General features: G+C 47.1%; 6 non-coding genes and 1 pseudogene across 6 annotated transcripts; 2 read left to right on the forward strand and 5 right to left on the reverse strand.

The window, feature by feature from the left end:
- LOC141179753 (U2 spliceosomal RNA) lies at positions 1–189 on the forward strand. Its single transcript, XR_012255731.1, has one exon. It is a non-coding gene; the product is annotated as a U2 spliceosomal RNA (small nuclear RNA).
- Positions 190–1,298: 1,109 nt separating this feature from the next.
- Positions 1,299–1,407, forward strand: LOC141179950 (U2 spliceosomal RNA; annotated as a pseudogene).
- A 267-nt stretch (positions 1,408–1,674) lies between these two features.
- On the reverse strand, positions 1,675–1,865 carry LOC141179625 (U2 spliceosomal RNA). Its single transcript, XR_012255622.1, has one exon. It is a non-coding gene; the product is annotated as a U2 spliceosomal RNA (small nuclear RNA).
- A 1,098-nt stretch (positions 1,866–2,963) lies between these two features.
- On the reverse strand, positions 2,964–3,154 carry LOC141179664 (U2 spliceosomal RNA). Its single transcript, XR_012255658.1, has one exon. It is a non-coding gene; the product is annotated as a U2 spliceosomal RNA (small nuclear RNA).
- A 1,098-nt stretch (positions 3,155–4,252) lies between these two features.
- LOC141179663 (U2 spliceosomal RNA) lies at positions 4,253–4,443 on the reverse strand. The gene has a single exon (XR_012255657.1). It is a non-coding gene; the product is annotated as a U2 spliceosomal RNA (small nuclear RNA).
- A 1,098-nt stretch (positions 4,444–5,541) lies between these two features.
- On the reverse strand, positions 5,542–5,732 carry LOC141179448 (U2 spliceosomal RNA). Its single transcript, XR_012255462.1, has one exon. It is a non-coding gene; the product is annotated as a U2 spliceosomal RNA (small nuclear RNA).
- A 6,522-nt stretch (positions 5,733–12,254) lies between these two features.
- LOC141179485 (U2 spliceosomal RNA) lies at positions 12,255–12,445 on the reverse strand. The gene has a single exon (XR_012255496.1). It is a non-coding gene; the product is annotated as a U2 spliceosomal RNA (small nuclear RNA).
- Between the last annotated feature and the right edge of the window lie 726 nt (positions 12,446–13,171).

Consider the following 13,171-nt stretch of genomic DNA (forward strand, 5'->3'; position numbering starts at 1 on the left):
ATCCCTCTGCAGGGGATAGCCAAATTAAAAAAAAAATCTGTTCTTATCAGTTTAATATCTGATACGTCCCCTATCTGGGGACCATATATTAAATGGATTTTTAGAACAGGGAGATGGAAAAAGAGCTTGCTCTGTCCACTCCACGCATTGACCTGGTATTGCAGTATCTCCAGGACCGGTGCACCCCTTCTTTAATGCAGTTTCTAAAATCAGAAAGAATTGAATTCAATGTTTTTTGTTCATTTTGCTTGTTTGTCGGATTTTGGGATGGACTCTTTGGCTTTGCTTTTCTTCTCCTCATTGGATTTTTCATGTTCAAAGTTGCAGAAGCCAGATGACAAGCTCATTTTGGTTCAACTTCAGCAGCTGTGCATTGCATTGCCATGTAATGTAATGCAATGCTATCTTTCTAGCTCTCCCTCTTTACTTCCTTTTGGATAAACAGACATATTAGGCAAGCATTTTGGAGCTTTCACCTAAATAACTACAGGTGGTGAGATAAGCTGCACAATATAATTGTTCTTTCAGTATATTGTTGCACACACACCATCTATTTAGCAAATGCCCTTGTTATCAACAGCAGCCTTTTAAACTCACCTGAGCTAACAGGTATGTGCGCTGGTTACTCTGCTGCGCTTAAAATTTCTTTTTTGGTTTGCTACAATGCCTTTTCTGAAACGTTGTCTCCCTCTGCTGGAACACTGACTTCTTTCATTTAATGCCTGCAGACTATAAAAGAGAACCCAACCCAAAAAGTTTGGTTGATTAGTCTGTGGCATTCTGTTAAACTGTTGCTTATGGCGGTCTCTGTGAGCTTCTCAGTGACATTCAGCCAGCCAGGTATCCTGCCTGCAGTAGATGGAATGTGGCAATGGAACGCTGGCTGCGCGTGTCATAATAGGCTCTGAGCCTTTATATACCTGCGCACAGCAGCAGCCACCTTCAGTCTGCTGCTGGACAGCCAGCAGCAGCAGGAGAGGTAAGTAATCAGCAGCCCTCCTGCTAAGGGTAGACAGCTGCTCGTTCCACCCCACCCCTCGCCTTAATTGGTTCTCCTCCCTTCCAAAGGTGTTGAGGCGGGTGGGAACAGCAGGGGGTGAGGGTGCTGTGTTTAAAGAGGTGGAGTTATGCAGATCTAAAACGCGTGGATTGCAGCAGCAGCAAGCCGAAAAGTGCAGGCATGTAAGGGATCTAGAGGTTGACAACATGTCTTCTTAACGGGAGTCCAGGAGCTCATCTCCACAAATGGACTTTTCAGGATCCTTGGGTGGCTCCGTAGTTCGAAACCAATTCTGGTTATCGCTTCTCGGCCTTTTGGCTAAGATCAAGTGTAGTATCTGTTCTTATCAGTTTAATATCTGATACGTCCCCTATCTGGGGACCATATATTAAAGCTCCAAAATGCTTGCCTAATATGGCTGTTTATCCAAAAGGAAGTAAAGAGGGAGAGCTAGATAGATAGCATTGCATTACAGTACATGGCTATGCAATGCAGAGTTGCTGAAGTTGAACCAAAATGAGTTTGTCATCTGGCTTCTGCAACTTTTAACATGAAAAATACAATGAGTAGAAGAAAAGCAAAGCCAAAAAGTCCATCCAAAAATCCGACAAACAAGCAAAAGCAACAAAAAGCATTGAATTCAATTCTTTCTGATTTTAGAAACTGCATTAAAGAATGAGTGCACTGGTCTTGGAAATGCTGCAATACCAGGTCAATGCGTGGAGTGGACAGAGCAAGCTCTTTTACCATCTCCCTGTTCTAAAAATCCATTTAATATATGGTCCCCAGATAGGGGACGTATCAGATATTAAACTGATAAGAACAGATACTACACTTGATCTTAGCCAAAAGGCCGAGAAGCGATAACCAGAATTGGTTTCGGCCTACGGTGCCACCCTCGGATCCTGAAAAGTCCATTTGTGGAGATGGCCACCTGGACTCCCGTTAAGAAGACATGTTGTCAACCTCTAGATCCCTTACATGCCTGCACTTTTCGGCTTGCTGCTGCAGCAATCCACGCGTTTTAGATCTGCATGACTCCAACTATTTTAGCACAGCACCCTCACCCCCTGCTGTTCCCACCCGCCTCAACACCGGTGGAAGGGAGGAGAACCAATTAAGGGGGGGACGAGCAGCTGTCTACCCTTAGCAGGAGTGTTGCTGATTACTTACCTTTCCTGCTGCTGCTGGCTGTCCAGCAGCAGACTGAAGGTGGCTGCTGCCGTGCGCTGGTATATAAAGGCTCAGAGCCTATTATGAAACGCGCAGCCAGTGTTCCATTGCCACATTCCATCTACTGCAGGCAGGATACCTGGCTGGTTGAACGGCACTGAGAAGCTCACAGAGACCGCCATAAGCAACAGTTTAAAAGAATGCCACAGACTAATCAACCAAACTTTTTGGGTTGGGTTATTTTTTATAGTCTGCAGGCGTTAAATGAAAGAAGTCAGTGTTCCACCAGAGGGAGACAACGTTTCAGAAAAGGCATTGGAGCAAGCCAAAAAATACATTTTAAGTGCAGCAGAGTAACCAGCGCACATACCTGTTAGCTCAGGTGAGTTTAAATGGCTGCTGTTGATAACAAGGGCATTTGCTAAATAGATGGTGTGTGTGCAACAATATACTGAAAGAACAATTATATTGTGCAGCTTATCTCACCACCTGTAATTAGTTAGGTGACAGCTCCAAAATGCTTGCCTAATATGGCTGTTTATCCAAAAGGAAGTAAAGAGGGAGAGCTAGATAGATAGCATTGCATTACAGTACATGGCTATGCAATGCAGAGTTGCTGAAGTTGAACCAAAATGAGTTTGTCATCTGGCTTCTGCAACTTTTAACATGAAAAATACAATGAGGAGAAGAAAAGCAAAGCCAAAAAGTCCATCCAAAAATCCGACAAACAAGCAAAAGCAACAAAAAGCATTGAATTCAATTCTTTCTGATTTTAGAAACTGCATTAAAGAATGAGTGCACTGGTCCTGGAAATGCTGCAATACCAGGTCAATGTGTGGAGTGGACAGAGCAAGCTCTTTTACCATCTCTCTGTTCTAAAAATCCATTTAATATATGGTCCCCAGATAGAGGACGTATCAGATATTAAACTGATAAGAACAGATACTACACTTGATCTTAGCCAAAAGGCCGAGAAGCGATAACCAGAATTGGTTTCGGCCTACGGTGCCACCCTCAGATCCTGAAAAGTCCATTTGTGGAGATGGCCACCTGCACTCCCGTTAAGAACACATGTTGTCAACCTCTAGATCCCTTACATGCCTGCACTTTTCGGCTTGCTGCTGCAGCAATCCACGCGTTTTAGATCTGCATGACTCCAACTATTTTAGCACAGCACCCTCACCCCCTGCTGTTCCCACCCGCCTCAACACCAGTGGAAGGGAGGAGAACCAATTAAGGGGGGGACGAGCAGCTGTCTACCCTTAGCAGGAGTCTTGCTGATTACTTACCTTTCCTGCTGCTGCTGGCTGTCCAGCAGCAGACTGAAGGTGGCTGCTGCCGTGTGCTGGTATATAAAGGCTCAGAGCCTATTATGACACGCGCAGCCAGTGTTCCATTGCCACATTCCATCTACTGCAGGCAGGATACCTGGCTGGTTGAACGGCACTGAGAAGCTCACAGAGACCGCCATAAGCAACAGTTTAAAAGAATGCCGCAGACTAATCAACCAAACTTTTTGGGTTGGGTTATTTTTTATAGTCTGCAGGCGTTAAATGAAAGAAGTCAGTGTTCCACCAGAGGGAGAAAACGTTTCAGAAAAGGCATTGGAGCAAGCCAAAAAAGACATTTTAAGTGCAGCAGAGTAACCAGCGCACATACCTGTTAGCTCAGGTGAGTTTAAATGGCTGCTGTTGATAACAAGGGCATTTACTAAATAGATGGTGTGTGTGCAACAATATACTGAAAGAACAATTATATTGTGCAGCTTATCTCACCACCTGTAATTAGTTAGGTGAAAGCTCCAAAATGCTTGCCTAATATGGCTGTTTATCCAAAAGGAAGTAAAGAGGGAGAGCTAGATAGATAGCATTACATTACAGTACATGGCTAAGCAATGCAGAGTTGCTGAAGTTGAACCAAAATTAGTTTGTCATCTGGCTTCTGCAACTTTTAACATGAAAAATACAATGAGGAGAAGAAAAGCAAAGCCAAAAAGTCCATCCAAAAATCCGACAAACAAGCAAAAGCAACAAAAACCATTGAATTCAATTATTTCTGATTTTAGAAACTGCATTAAAGAATGAGTGCACTGGTCCTGGAAATGCTGCAATACCAGGTCAATGCGTGGAGTGGACAGAGCAAGCTCTTTTACCATCTCCCGGTTCTAAAAATCCATTTAATATATGGTCCCCAGATAGGGGACGTATCAGATATTAGACTCATAAGAACAGATACTACACTTGATCTTAGCCAAAAGGCCGAGAAGCGATAACCAGAATTGGTTTCGGCCTACGGTGCCACCCTCGGATCCTGAAAAGTCCATTTGTGGAGATGGCCACCTGTACTCCCGTTAAGAAGACATGTTGTCAACCTCTAGATCCCTTACATGCCTGCACTTTTCGGCTTGCTGCTGCAGCAATCCACGCGTTTTAGATCTGCATGACTCCAACTATTTTAGCACAGCACCCTCACCCCCTGCTGTTCCCACCCGCCTCAACACCGGTAGAAGGGAGGAGAACCAATTAAGGGGGGGACGAGCAGCTGTCTACCCTTAGCAGGAGTGTTGCTGATTACTTACCTTTCCTGCTGCTGCTGACTGTCCAGCAGCAGTCTGAAGGTGGCTGCTGCCGTGCGCTGGTATATAAAGGCTCAGAGCCTATTATGACACGCGCAGCCAGTGTTCCATTGCCACATTCCATCTACTGCAGGCAGGATACCTGGCTGGTTGAACGGCACTGAGAAGCTCACAGAGACTGCCATAAGCAACAGTTTAAAAGAATGCCACAGACTAATCAACCAAACTTTTTGGGTTGGGTTATTTTTTATAGTCTGCAGGCGTTCAATGAAAGAAGTCAGTGTTCCACCAGAGGGAGACAACGTTTCAGAAAAGGCATTGGAGCAAGCCAAAAAAGACATTTTAAGTGCAGCAGAGTAACCAGCGCACATACCTGTTAGCTCAGGTGAATTTAAATGGCTGCTGTTGATAACAAGGGCATTTGCTAAATAGATGGTGTGTGTGCAACAATATACTGAAAGAACAATTATATTGTGCAGCTTATCTCACCACCTGTAATTAGTTAGGTGAAAGCTCCCAAATGCTTGCCTAATATGGCTGTTTATCCAAAAAGAAGTAAAGAGGGAGAGCTAGATAGATAGCATTGCATTACAGTACATGGCTATGCAATGCAGTGTTGCTGAAGTTGAACCAAAATGAGTTTGTCATCTGGCTTCTGCAACTTTTAACATGAAAAATACAAAGAGGAGAAGAAAAGCAAAGCCAAAATGTCCATCTAAAAATCCGACAAACAAGCAAAAGCAACAAAAAGCATTGAATTCAATTCTTTCTGATTTTAGAAACTGCATTAAAGAATGAGTGCACTGGTCCTGGAAATGCTGCAATACCAGGTCAATGCGTGGAGTGGACAGAGCAAGCTCTTTTTCCATCTCCCTGTTCTAAAAATCCATTTAATATATGGTCCCCAGATAGGGGACGTATCAGATATTAAACTGATAAGAACAGATACTACACTTGATCTTAGCCAAAAGGCCGAGAAGCGATAACCAGAATTGGTTTCGGCCTACGGTGCCACCCTCGGATCCTGAAAAGTCCATTTGTGGAGATGGCCACCTGGACTCCCGTTAAGAAGACATGTTGTCAACCTCTAGATCCCTAACATGCCTGCACTTTTCGGCTTGCTGCTGCAGCAATCCACGCGTTTTAGATCTGCATGACTCCAACTATTTTAGCGCAGCACCCTCACCCCCTGCTGTTCCCACCCGCCTCAACACCGGTAGAAGGGAGGAGAACCAATTAAGGGGGGGACGAGCAGATGTCTACCCTTAGCAGGAGTGTTGATGATTACTTACCTTTCCTGCTGCTGGACTGAAGGTGGCTGCTGCCGTTGTCACGCTGTCTCTGCGTACAGGAGGTCAGGGGCCTAAGCTGACCCTAAGCTGGGGCCCTGACTAATCCCTCTACCTGGAGGTACTGTTAAAGGTACAGAGGTCCAGGCCGCCAGCGTAACCCCTACCTTCTGAGGATCCCTGCACCTCAGTAATCTAGTTCTGAGAAGGACCCCAATCACAACAATAGGGGACAGGAAATAATATGCCAACACTAAGTACTTAGACGAACGAGACAGTACAAGGGTCAAACCAAAAACCACCTTGCATACAAAAACTACTCACAACAACAGAGGGAACACCAACGGGAAAGGAGATAAATGATAAAGCGAGGAAGGGAAAAATCACACCAAATACATTTAGCTCAGAACTCCAAAACACCACGATCCGCTCTGTTTGTCTGTATGAAATGCTTTCACCGACACTTCCCTAACAGACCGGCAGGCATTTGAAGGAGTCCCACTACAGCAGCATTGATTGCAGCTGGGCGAGGCTGGACCTCGTCTAGCACAGAGAGAGAGAGAGTTAACTCCCTCACTGCCGAAAAACAGAAAGCACCAAAAACTCAGCTGCGAGAAGTCAGGCTGTGTAATCGTGACGATCTTCGTGGCGACACACCCGTCACAGTACCCCCCCTTCTACGAGGGGCCTCCAGACCCTCAGGGCCAGGTTTATCTGGTTGAGTCGTGTGGAAGGCCCGAACTAATCGGTCTGCGTTAATATCCGACGCAGGAACCCACATCCTCTCCTCAGGACCATACCCCTTCCAATGAACCAGGTACTGAAGGGACCGGCGATTAAAGCGTGAATCAATGACCCTCGATACCTGGAACTCCAAGTTATCATTGACCACCACTGGAGGGGGAGGTAAAGGTGACGGTACCACCAGCGCCACATACCTCTTAAGCAACGATCTGTGGAACACGTTGTGAATTTTAAACGTAGGGGGGAGGTCAAGACGGAATGCCACCGGATTAATTATAGAACTGATCCTGTACGGCCCGATGAACCTGGGACCCAGTTTCCAGGAGGGAACCTTAAGTTTTATATTCCTGGTAGACAACCATACCCGATCGTTCACACTTAGGTCCGGACCAGACACTCTCCTCCTATCAGCCATACGTTTGTATCGGTTCCCCATAGTATTCAGATTCTTCAGCACCCCTCTCCATACTGAAGCGAGTGATGAGGAAAATCGTTCCTCCTCAGGAACCCCCCTACTGAAAGTACAAAACTGGGGGTGAAAACCATATGCCCCAAAAAACGGGGACTTACCAGTGGACTCGCTCCGCCGATTATTAAGAGCAAACTCTGCCAGAGGTAAGAAAGAAGCCCAGTCCTCCTGGTTCTCTGACACAAAACACCGGAGATATGTCTCCGAGCTCTGGTTCATACGTTCCGTCTGACCATTGGTCTGAGGATGAAACGCCGATGAGAACGATAAATGCATCCCCCGCTGTGTACAAAACGCCTTCCAGAATTTGGACACAAACTGAGACCCCCGATCTGACACCACCTCGGAGGGTACCCCGTGAAGCCTCACAATCTCCCCAATGAACACCTGCGCAAGAGTTTTAGCATTAGGAAGAGCAGGAAGAGCGATAAAATGTGCCATCTTGCTGAACCTGTCCACTACAACGAGTATGACCGTTTTACCCGAAGACGGCGGGAGGTCCGTAATAAAGTCCATAGACAGATGAGTCCAAGGACGCTCCGGGATCTTCAAAGGTAAGAGGGCCCCAGACGGACGGGTATGTGAGGTCTTAGAGCGCGCACAAACCCCACAGGACGCGACAAAAGTTACCACCTCCTTATGTAAGTTAGGCCACCAAAACCGACGCGAGAGGAGATCCACCGTTGCTTTACTCCCCGGGTGTCCTGCAAAAACTGAGTTATGGTGTGCCTCGATCACCTTTTGTCGCATCTGATCTGGAACAAACAGTCTCCCCGGAGGTCCAACAGGGGCGTCCCCCTGAGCCTCCAATATCTCCTCCTCAAGCTCAGAGCATACTGCCAAAACCACCACCCCCTCCTGAAGGATAGGAACCGGGTCGTCCGTATTCCCGGCCCCAGGGAAACTACGAGATAAGGCATCCGCCTTTACATTTTTTGACCCAGGACGATATGTAACGACAAAATTAAACCTGGTAAAAAACAATGACCACCTAGCTTGTCTGGGATTCAGACGTTTCGCGGACTCCAGATATAGCAGGTTCTTGTGATCGGTGATGACGGTGACCGGATGGACTGCCCCCTCTAAAAAATGGCGCCACTCCTTAAAAGCTAACTTAATGGCCAAGAGTTCCCTATTGCCGACATCGTAATTCCTCTCAGCGGACGACAATTTTTTAGAGAAAAAGGCGCACGGATGCCACTTACCAGGGGACGAACCTTGTGACAATACTGCTCCCACCCCTACCTCGGAAGCGTCTACCTCTACAATGAATGGCTGTGACGCATCAGGTTGAATGAGTATGGGTGCCGAGGCAAAACATTTTTTCAAGGAGGAGAATGCTTGACAAGCCTTGTCAGACCACCTAGAAAAATCCGTCCCCTTTTTAGTCATGTCTGTGAGAGGCTTAACCATGGACGAGAAATTACGAATGAACTTCCGGTAATAACTAGCAAACCCCAGGAAACGTTGTAGTGCCTTAAGATTCTCTGGCCGATCCCACTCAAGAACTGCCCGCACTTTCCCAGGGTCCATACGAAAACCGGACGCTGAAACCAGGAAGCCTAAAAACTGGAGTTCCTGTACGGCGAACACACACTTTTCCCATTTGGCATACAGTTTATTATCCCGCAAGATCTGTAACACCTGCCTAACGTGCTCCTGATGAGACACCAGATCCGGCGAGTAAATTAAGATATCATCCAGATATATGACAACAAACTGTCCCACCAGGCGACGAAAAATGTCATTAACAAAGTGTTGGAACACCGCCGGGGCATTAGTCAGACCGAATGGCATGACAAGGTTCTCATAATGCCCCTCCGGAGTGTTAAACGCCGTCTTCCACTCATCCCCCTCCTTCATCCTAATCAGATTGTACGCCCCCCTGAGATCCAACTTAGAGAACCATTTGGCGCCCACGATCTGATTAAACAGATCGGGAATAAGTGGGAGCGGATACGGATCTCGGACCGTAATCCGATTAAGTTCACGGAAATCCAGGCAAGGGCGTAGGCCTCCATCTTTCTTCTTCACAAAGAAGAACCCCGCGGCCACCGGTGAAGATGAAGGTCTAATATGCCCCTTAGCCAGACTTTCTGAAATATAATCCTTCATGGCCTGCCTCTCAGGACCAGAAAGGTTATACAACCTAGCTTTAGGTAACTTGGCCTCAGGGAGCAGTTTTACAGAACAGTCATACTCGCGATGAGGAGGTAGTTCCTGACACCCTTTCTCCGAGAATACATCCTCAAAGTCCGCCAGAAATGGAGGTAAGACCCTAGGAGTAACAGCACCGATGACCGTATTCATGCAGTTTTTATTACAGAATTTACTCCATTGGCTTATCTCTCTGGATTGCCAATTAATAACCGGGTTATGCTTAGTTAACCAAGGAAGGCCCAACACTATAGGAGTGGGAAGACCCTCCAACACGTAGCAAGACAACAGTTCTTTATGTATCGCCCCCACTTGAAGTTTTACGTTATGCACAGCTTGCAAAAAACTTCCCTGACCGAGAGGCCTGGCATCGATCGAGAATATGGGGATGGGTTTAGCCAACTCACTCAATCGCATACCTTGAACCCGGGCAAACCGAGCGTCCACCAGATTAGCCCCGGCCCCACTATCCAGAAGAACAGATATCCTCTCAGTTCTCGTACCCACCACCACCTCCGCCGATACGAGAAACTGAGACGAACCTAGGGACGAAATACCTACTCCCAGATTGCCGTCCACCACACAACCTGGGATCAACAGTTTTCCGACGACTCTTCACTCTGCAAGGGACGGGATGGACACCCCCCAATAAAATGTCCCTTTCTCCCGCAGAAGAAACACCTTCCTGTCTTATGGCGCACCACGGGTCCCCTCCCCCGAAATGATGTCCCTCCTAATTGCATAGGCTCCTCTGGACTGACCAGGGGAACCTCCATATGAGAGGACCTTGTAGGAGGTGGAGTCATCACAGGGGGCGGAGTTATCCCGCACCTCTCCCGAAGCCGTCTGTCAATGCGAATAGCAAGGGCCATAGCGGCTTCCAGTGACGCGGGAGGGTCATACTGTGCCAACACATCCTTTAATTTGTCGGATAATCCTTGATAAAACAGGTTCCTAAGAGCCGGGTCATTCCACTGGGTGTCCGTGGCCCACCTACGGAACTCCGAACAGAATTCCTCCGCCGGACGATCTCCCTGCTGGATCCTACGTAACTTAGATTCAGCAAGGGAGATCCGATCCGGGTCATCATATACGAGACCCAGAGCTGCAAAAAACCTATCCACTGACTGGAGGGCCGGGGAGCCCGGGGGAAGAGAGAATGCCCAAGATTGTGGGTCCCCTTGTAGGAGCGAGATGACAATTCCCACCCTTTGTTCTTCACTCCCCGATGACCGAGGCCGCAGCCGAAAGTACAACTTGCATGCCTCCCGGAAAACAAAAAACTTGTCCCGCCCCCCAGTGAACCTGTCAGGGAGAGCTACTTTAGGTTCTGGTCCGGCTTGCTCCTGGGGATACAAAACCTTAGACCTAACGTCCGCCAGCTCCATGGACAAACTCTGCAACTGCCGAGCTAGACTGGCTACTGGATCCATGGTAGCTGGAGAGAATCTTTGTTGGTCGGTGAAAATGTCACGCTGTCTCTGCGTACAGGAGGTCAGGGGCCTAAGCTGACCCTAAGCTGGGGCCCTGACTAATCCCTCTACCTGGAGGTACTGTTAAAGGTACAGAGGTCCAGGCCGCCAGCGTAACCCCTACCTCCTGAGGATCCCTGCACCTCAGTAATCTAGTTCTGAGAAGGACCCCAATCACAACAATAGGGGACAGGAAATAATATGCCAACACTCAGTACTTAGACGAACGAGACAGTACAAGGGTCAAAGCAAAAACCACCTTGCATACAAAAACTACTCACAACAACAGAGGGAACACCAACGGGAAAGGAGATAAATGATAAAGCGAGGAAGGGAAAAATCACACCAAATACACTTAGCTCAGAACTCCAAAACACCACGATCCGCTCTGTTTGTCTGTATGAAATGCTTTCACCGACACTTCCCTAACAGACCGGCAGGCATTTGAAGGAGTCCCACTACAGCAGCATGGATTGCAGCTGGGCGAGGCTGGACCTCGTCTAGCACAGAGAGAGAGAAAGTTAACTCCCTCACTGCCGAAAAACACAAAGCACCAAAAACTCAGCTGCGAGAAGTCAGGCTGTGTAATCGTGACGATCTTCGTGGCGAAACACCCGTGACAGCCGTGCGCTGGTATATAAAGGCTCAGAGCCTATTATGACACGCGCAGCCAGTGTTCCATTGCCACATTCCATCTACTGCAGGCAGGATACCTGGCTGGTTGAACGGCACTGAGAAGCTCACAGAGACCGCCATAAGCAACAGTTTAAAAGAATGCCACAGACTAATCAACCAAACTTTTTGGGTTGGGTTATTTTTTATAGTCTGCAGGCGTTAAATGAAAGAAGTCAGTGTTCCACCAGAGGGAGACAACGTTTCAGAAAAGGCATTGGAGCAAGCCAAAAAAGACATTTTAAGTGCAGCAGAGTAACCAGCGCACATACCTGTTAGCTCAGATGAGTTTAAATGGCTGCTGTTGATAACAAGGGCATTTGCTAAATAGATGGTGTGTGTGCAACAATATACTGAAAGAACAATTATATTGTGCAGCTTATCTCACCACCTGTAATTAGTTAGGTGAAAGCTCCAAAATGCTTGCCTAATATGGCTGTTTATCCAAAAGGAAGTAAAGAGGGAGAGCTAGATAGACAGCATTGCATTACAGTACATGGCTATGCAATGCAGAGTTGCTGAAGTTGAACCAAAATGAAACCAAAATGAGTTTGTCATCTGGCTTCTGCAACTTTTAACATGAAAAATACAATGAGGAGAAGAAAAGCAAAGCCAAAAAGTCCATCCAAAAATCCGACAAACAAGCAAAAGCAACAAAAAGCATTGAATTCAATTCTTTCTGATTTTAGAAACTGCATTAAAGAATGAGTGCACTGGTCCTGGAAATGCTGCAATACCAGGTCAATGCGTGGAGTGGACAGAGCAAGCTCTTTTACCATCTCCCTGTTCTAAAAATCCATTTAATATATGGTCCCCAGATAGGGGACGTATCAGATATTAAACTGATAAGAACAGATACTACACTTGATCTTAGCCAAAAGGCCGAGAAGCGATAACCAGAATTGGTTTCGGCCTACCGTGCCACCCTCGGATCCTGAAAAGTCCATTTGTGGAGATGGCCACCTGGACTCCCGTTAAGAAGACATGTTGTCAACCTCTAGATCCCTTACATGCCTGCACTTTTCGGCTTGCTGCTGCAGCAATCCACACGTTTTAGATCTGCATGACTCCAACTATTTTAGCGCAGCACCCTCACCCCCTGCTGTTCCCACCCGCCTCAACACCGGTGGAAGGGAGGAGAACCAATTAAAGGGGGGACGAGCAGCTGTCTACCCTTAGCAGGAGTTTTGCTGATTACTTACCTTTCCTGCTGCTGCTGGCTGTCCAGCAGCAGACTGAAGGTGGCTGCTGCCGTGCGCAGGTATATAAAGGCTCAGAGCCTATTATGACACGCGCAGCCAGCGTTCCATTGCCACATTCCATCTACTGCAGGCAGGATACCTGGCTGGTTGAACGGCACTGAGAAGCTCACAGAGACCGCCATAAGCAACAGTTTAAAAGAATGCCACAGACTAATCAACCAAACTTTTTGGGTTGGGTTATTTTTTATAGTCTGCAGGCGTTAAATGAAAGAAGTCAGTGTTCCACCAGAGGGAGACAACGTTTCAGAAAAGGCATTGGAGCAAGCCAAAAAAGACATTTTAAGTGCAGCAGAGTAACCAGCGCACATACCTGTTAGCTCAGGTGAGTTTAAATGGCTGCTGTTGATAACAAGGGCAT

This window comes from Phyllobates terribilis, unplaced genomic scaffold, assembly GCF_046119375.1.
Source record: "Phyllobates terribilis strain yellow unplaced genomic scaffold, ASM4611937v1 Scaffold_30__1_contigs__length_15301838, whole genome shotgun sequence".
NCBI lineage: Eukaryota > Metazoa > Chordata > Amphibia > Anura > Dendrobatidae > Phyllobates > Phyllobates terribilis.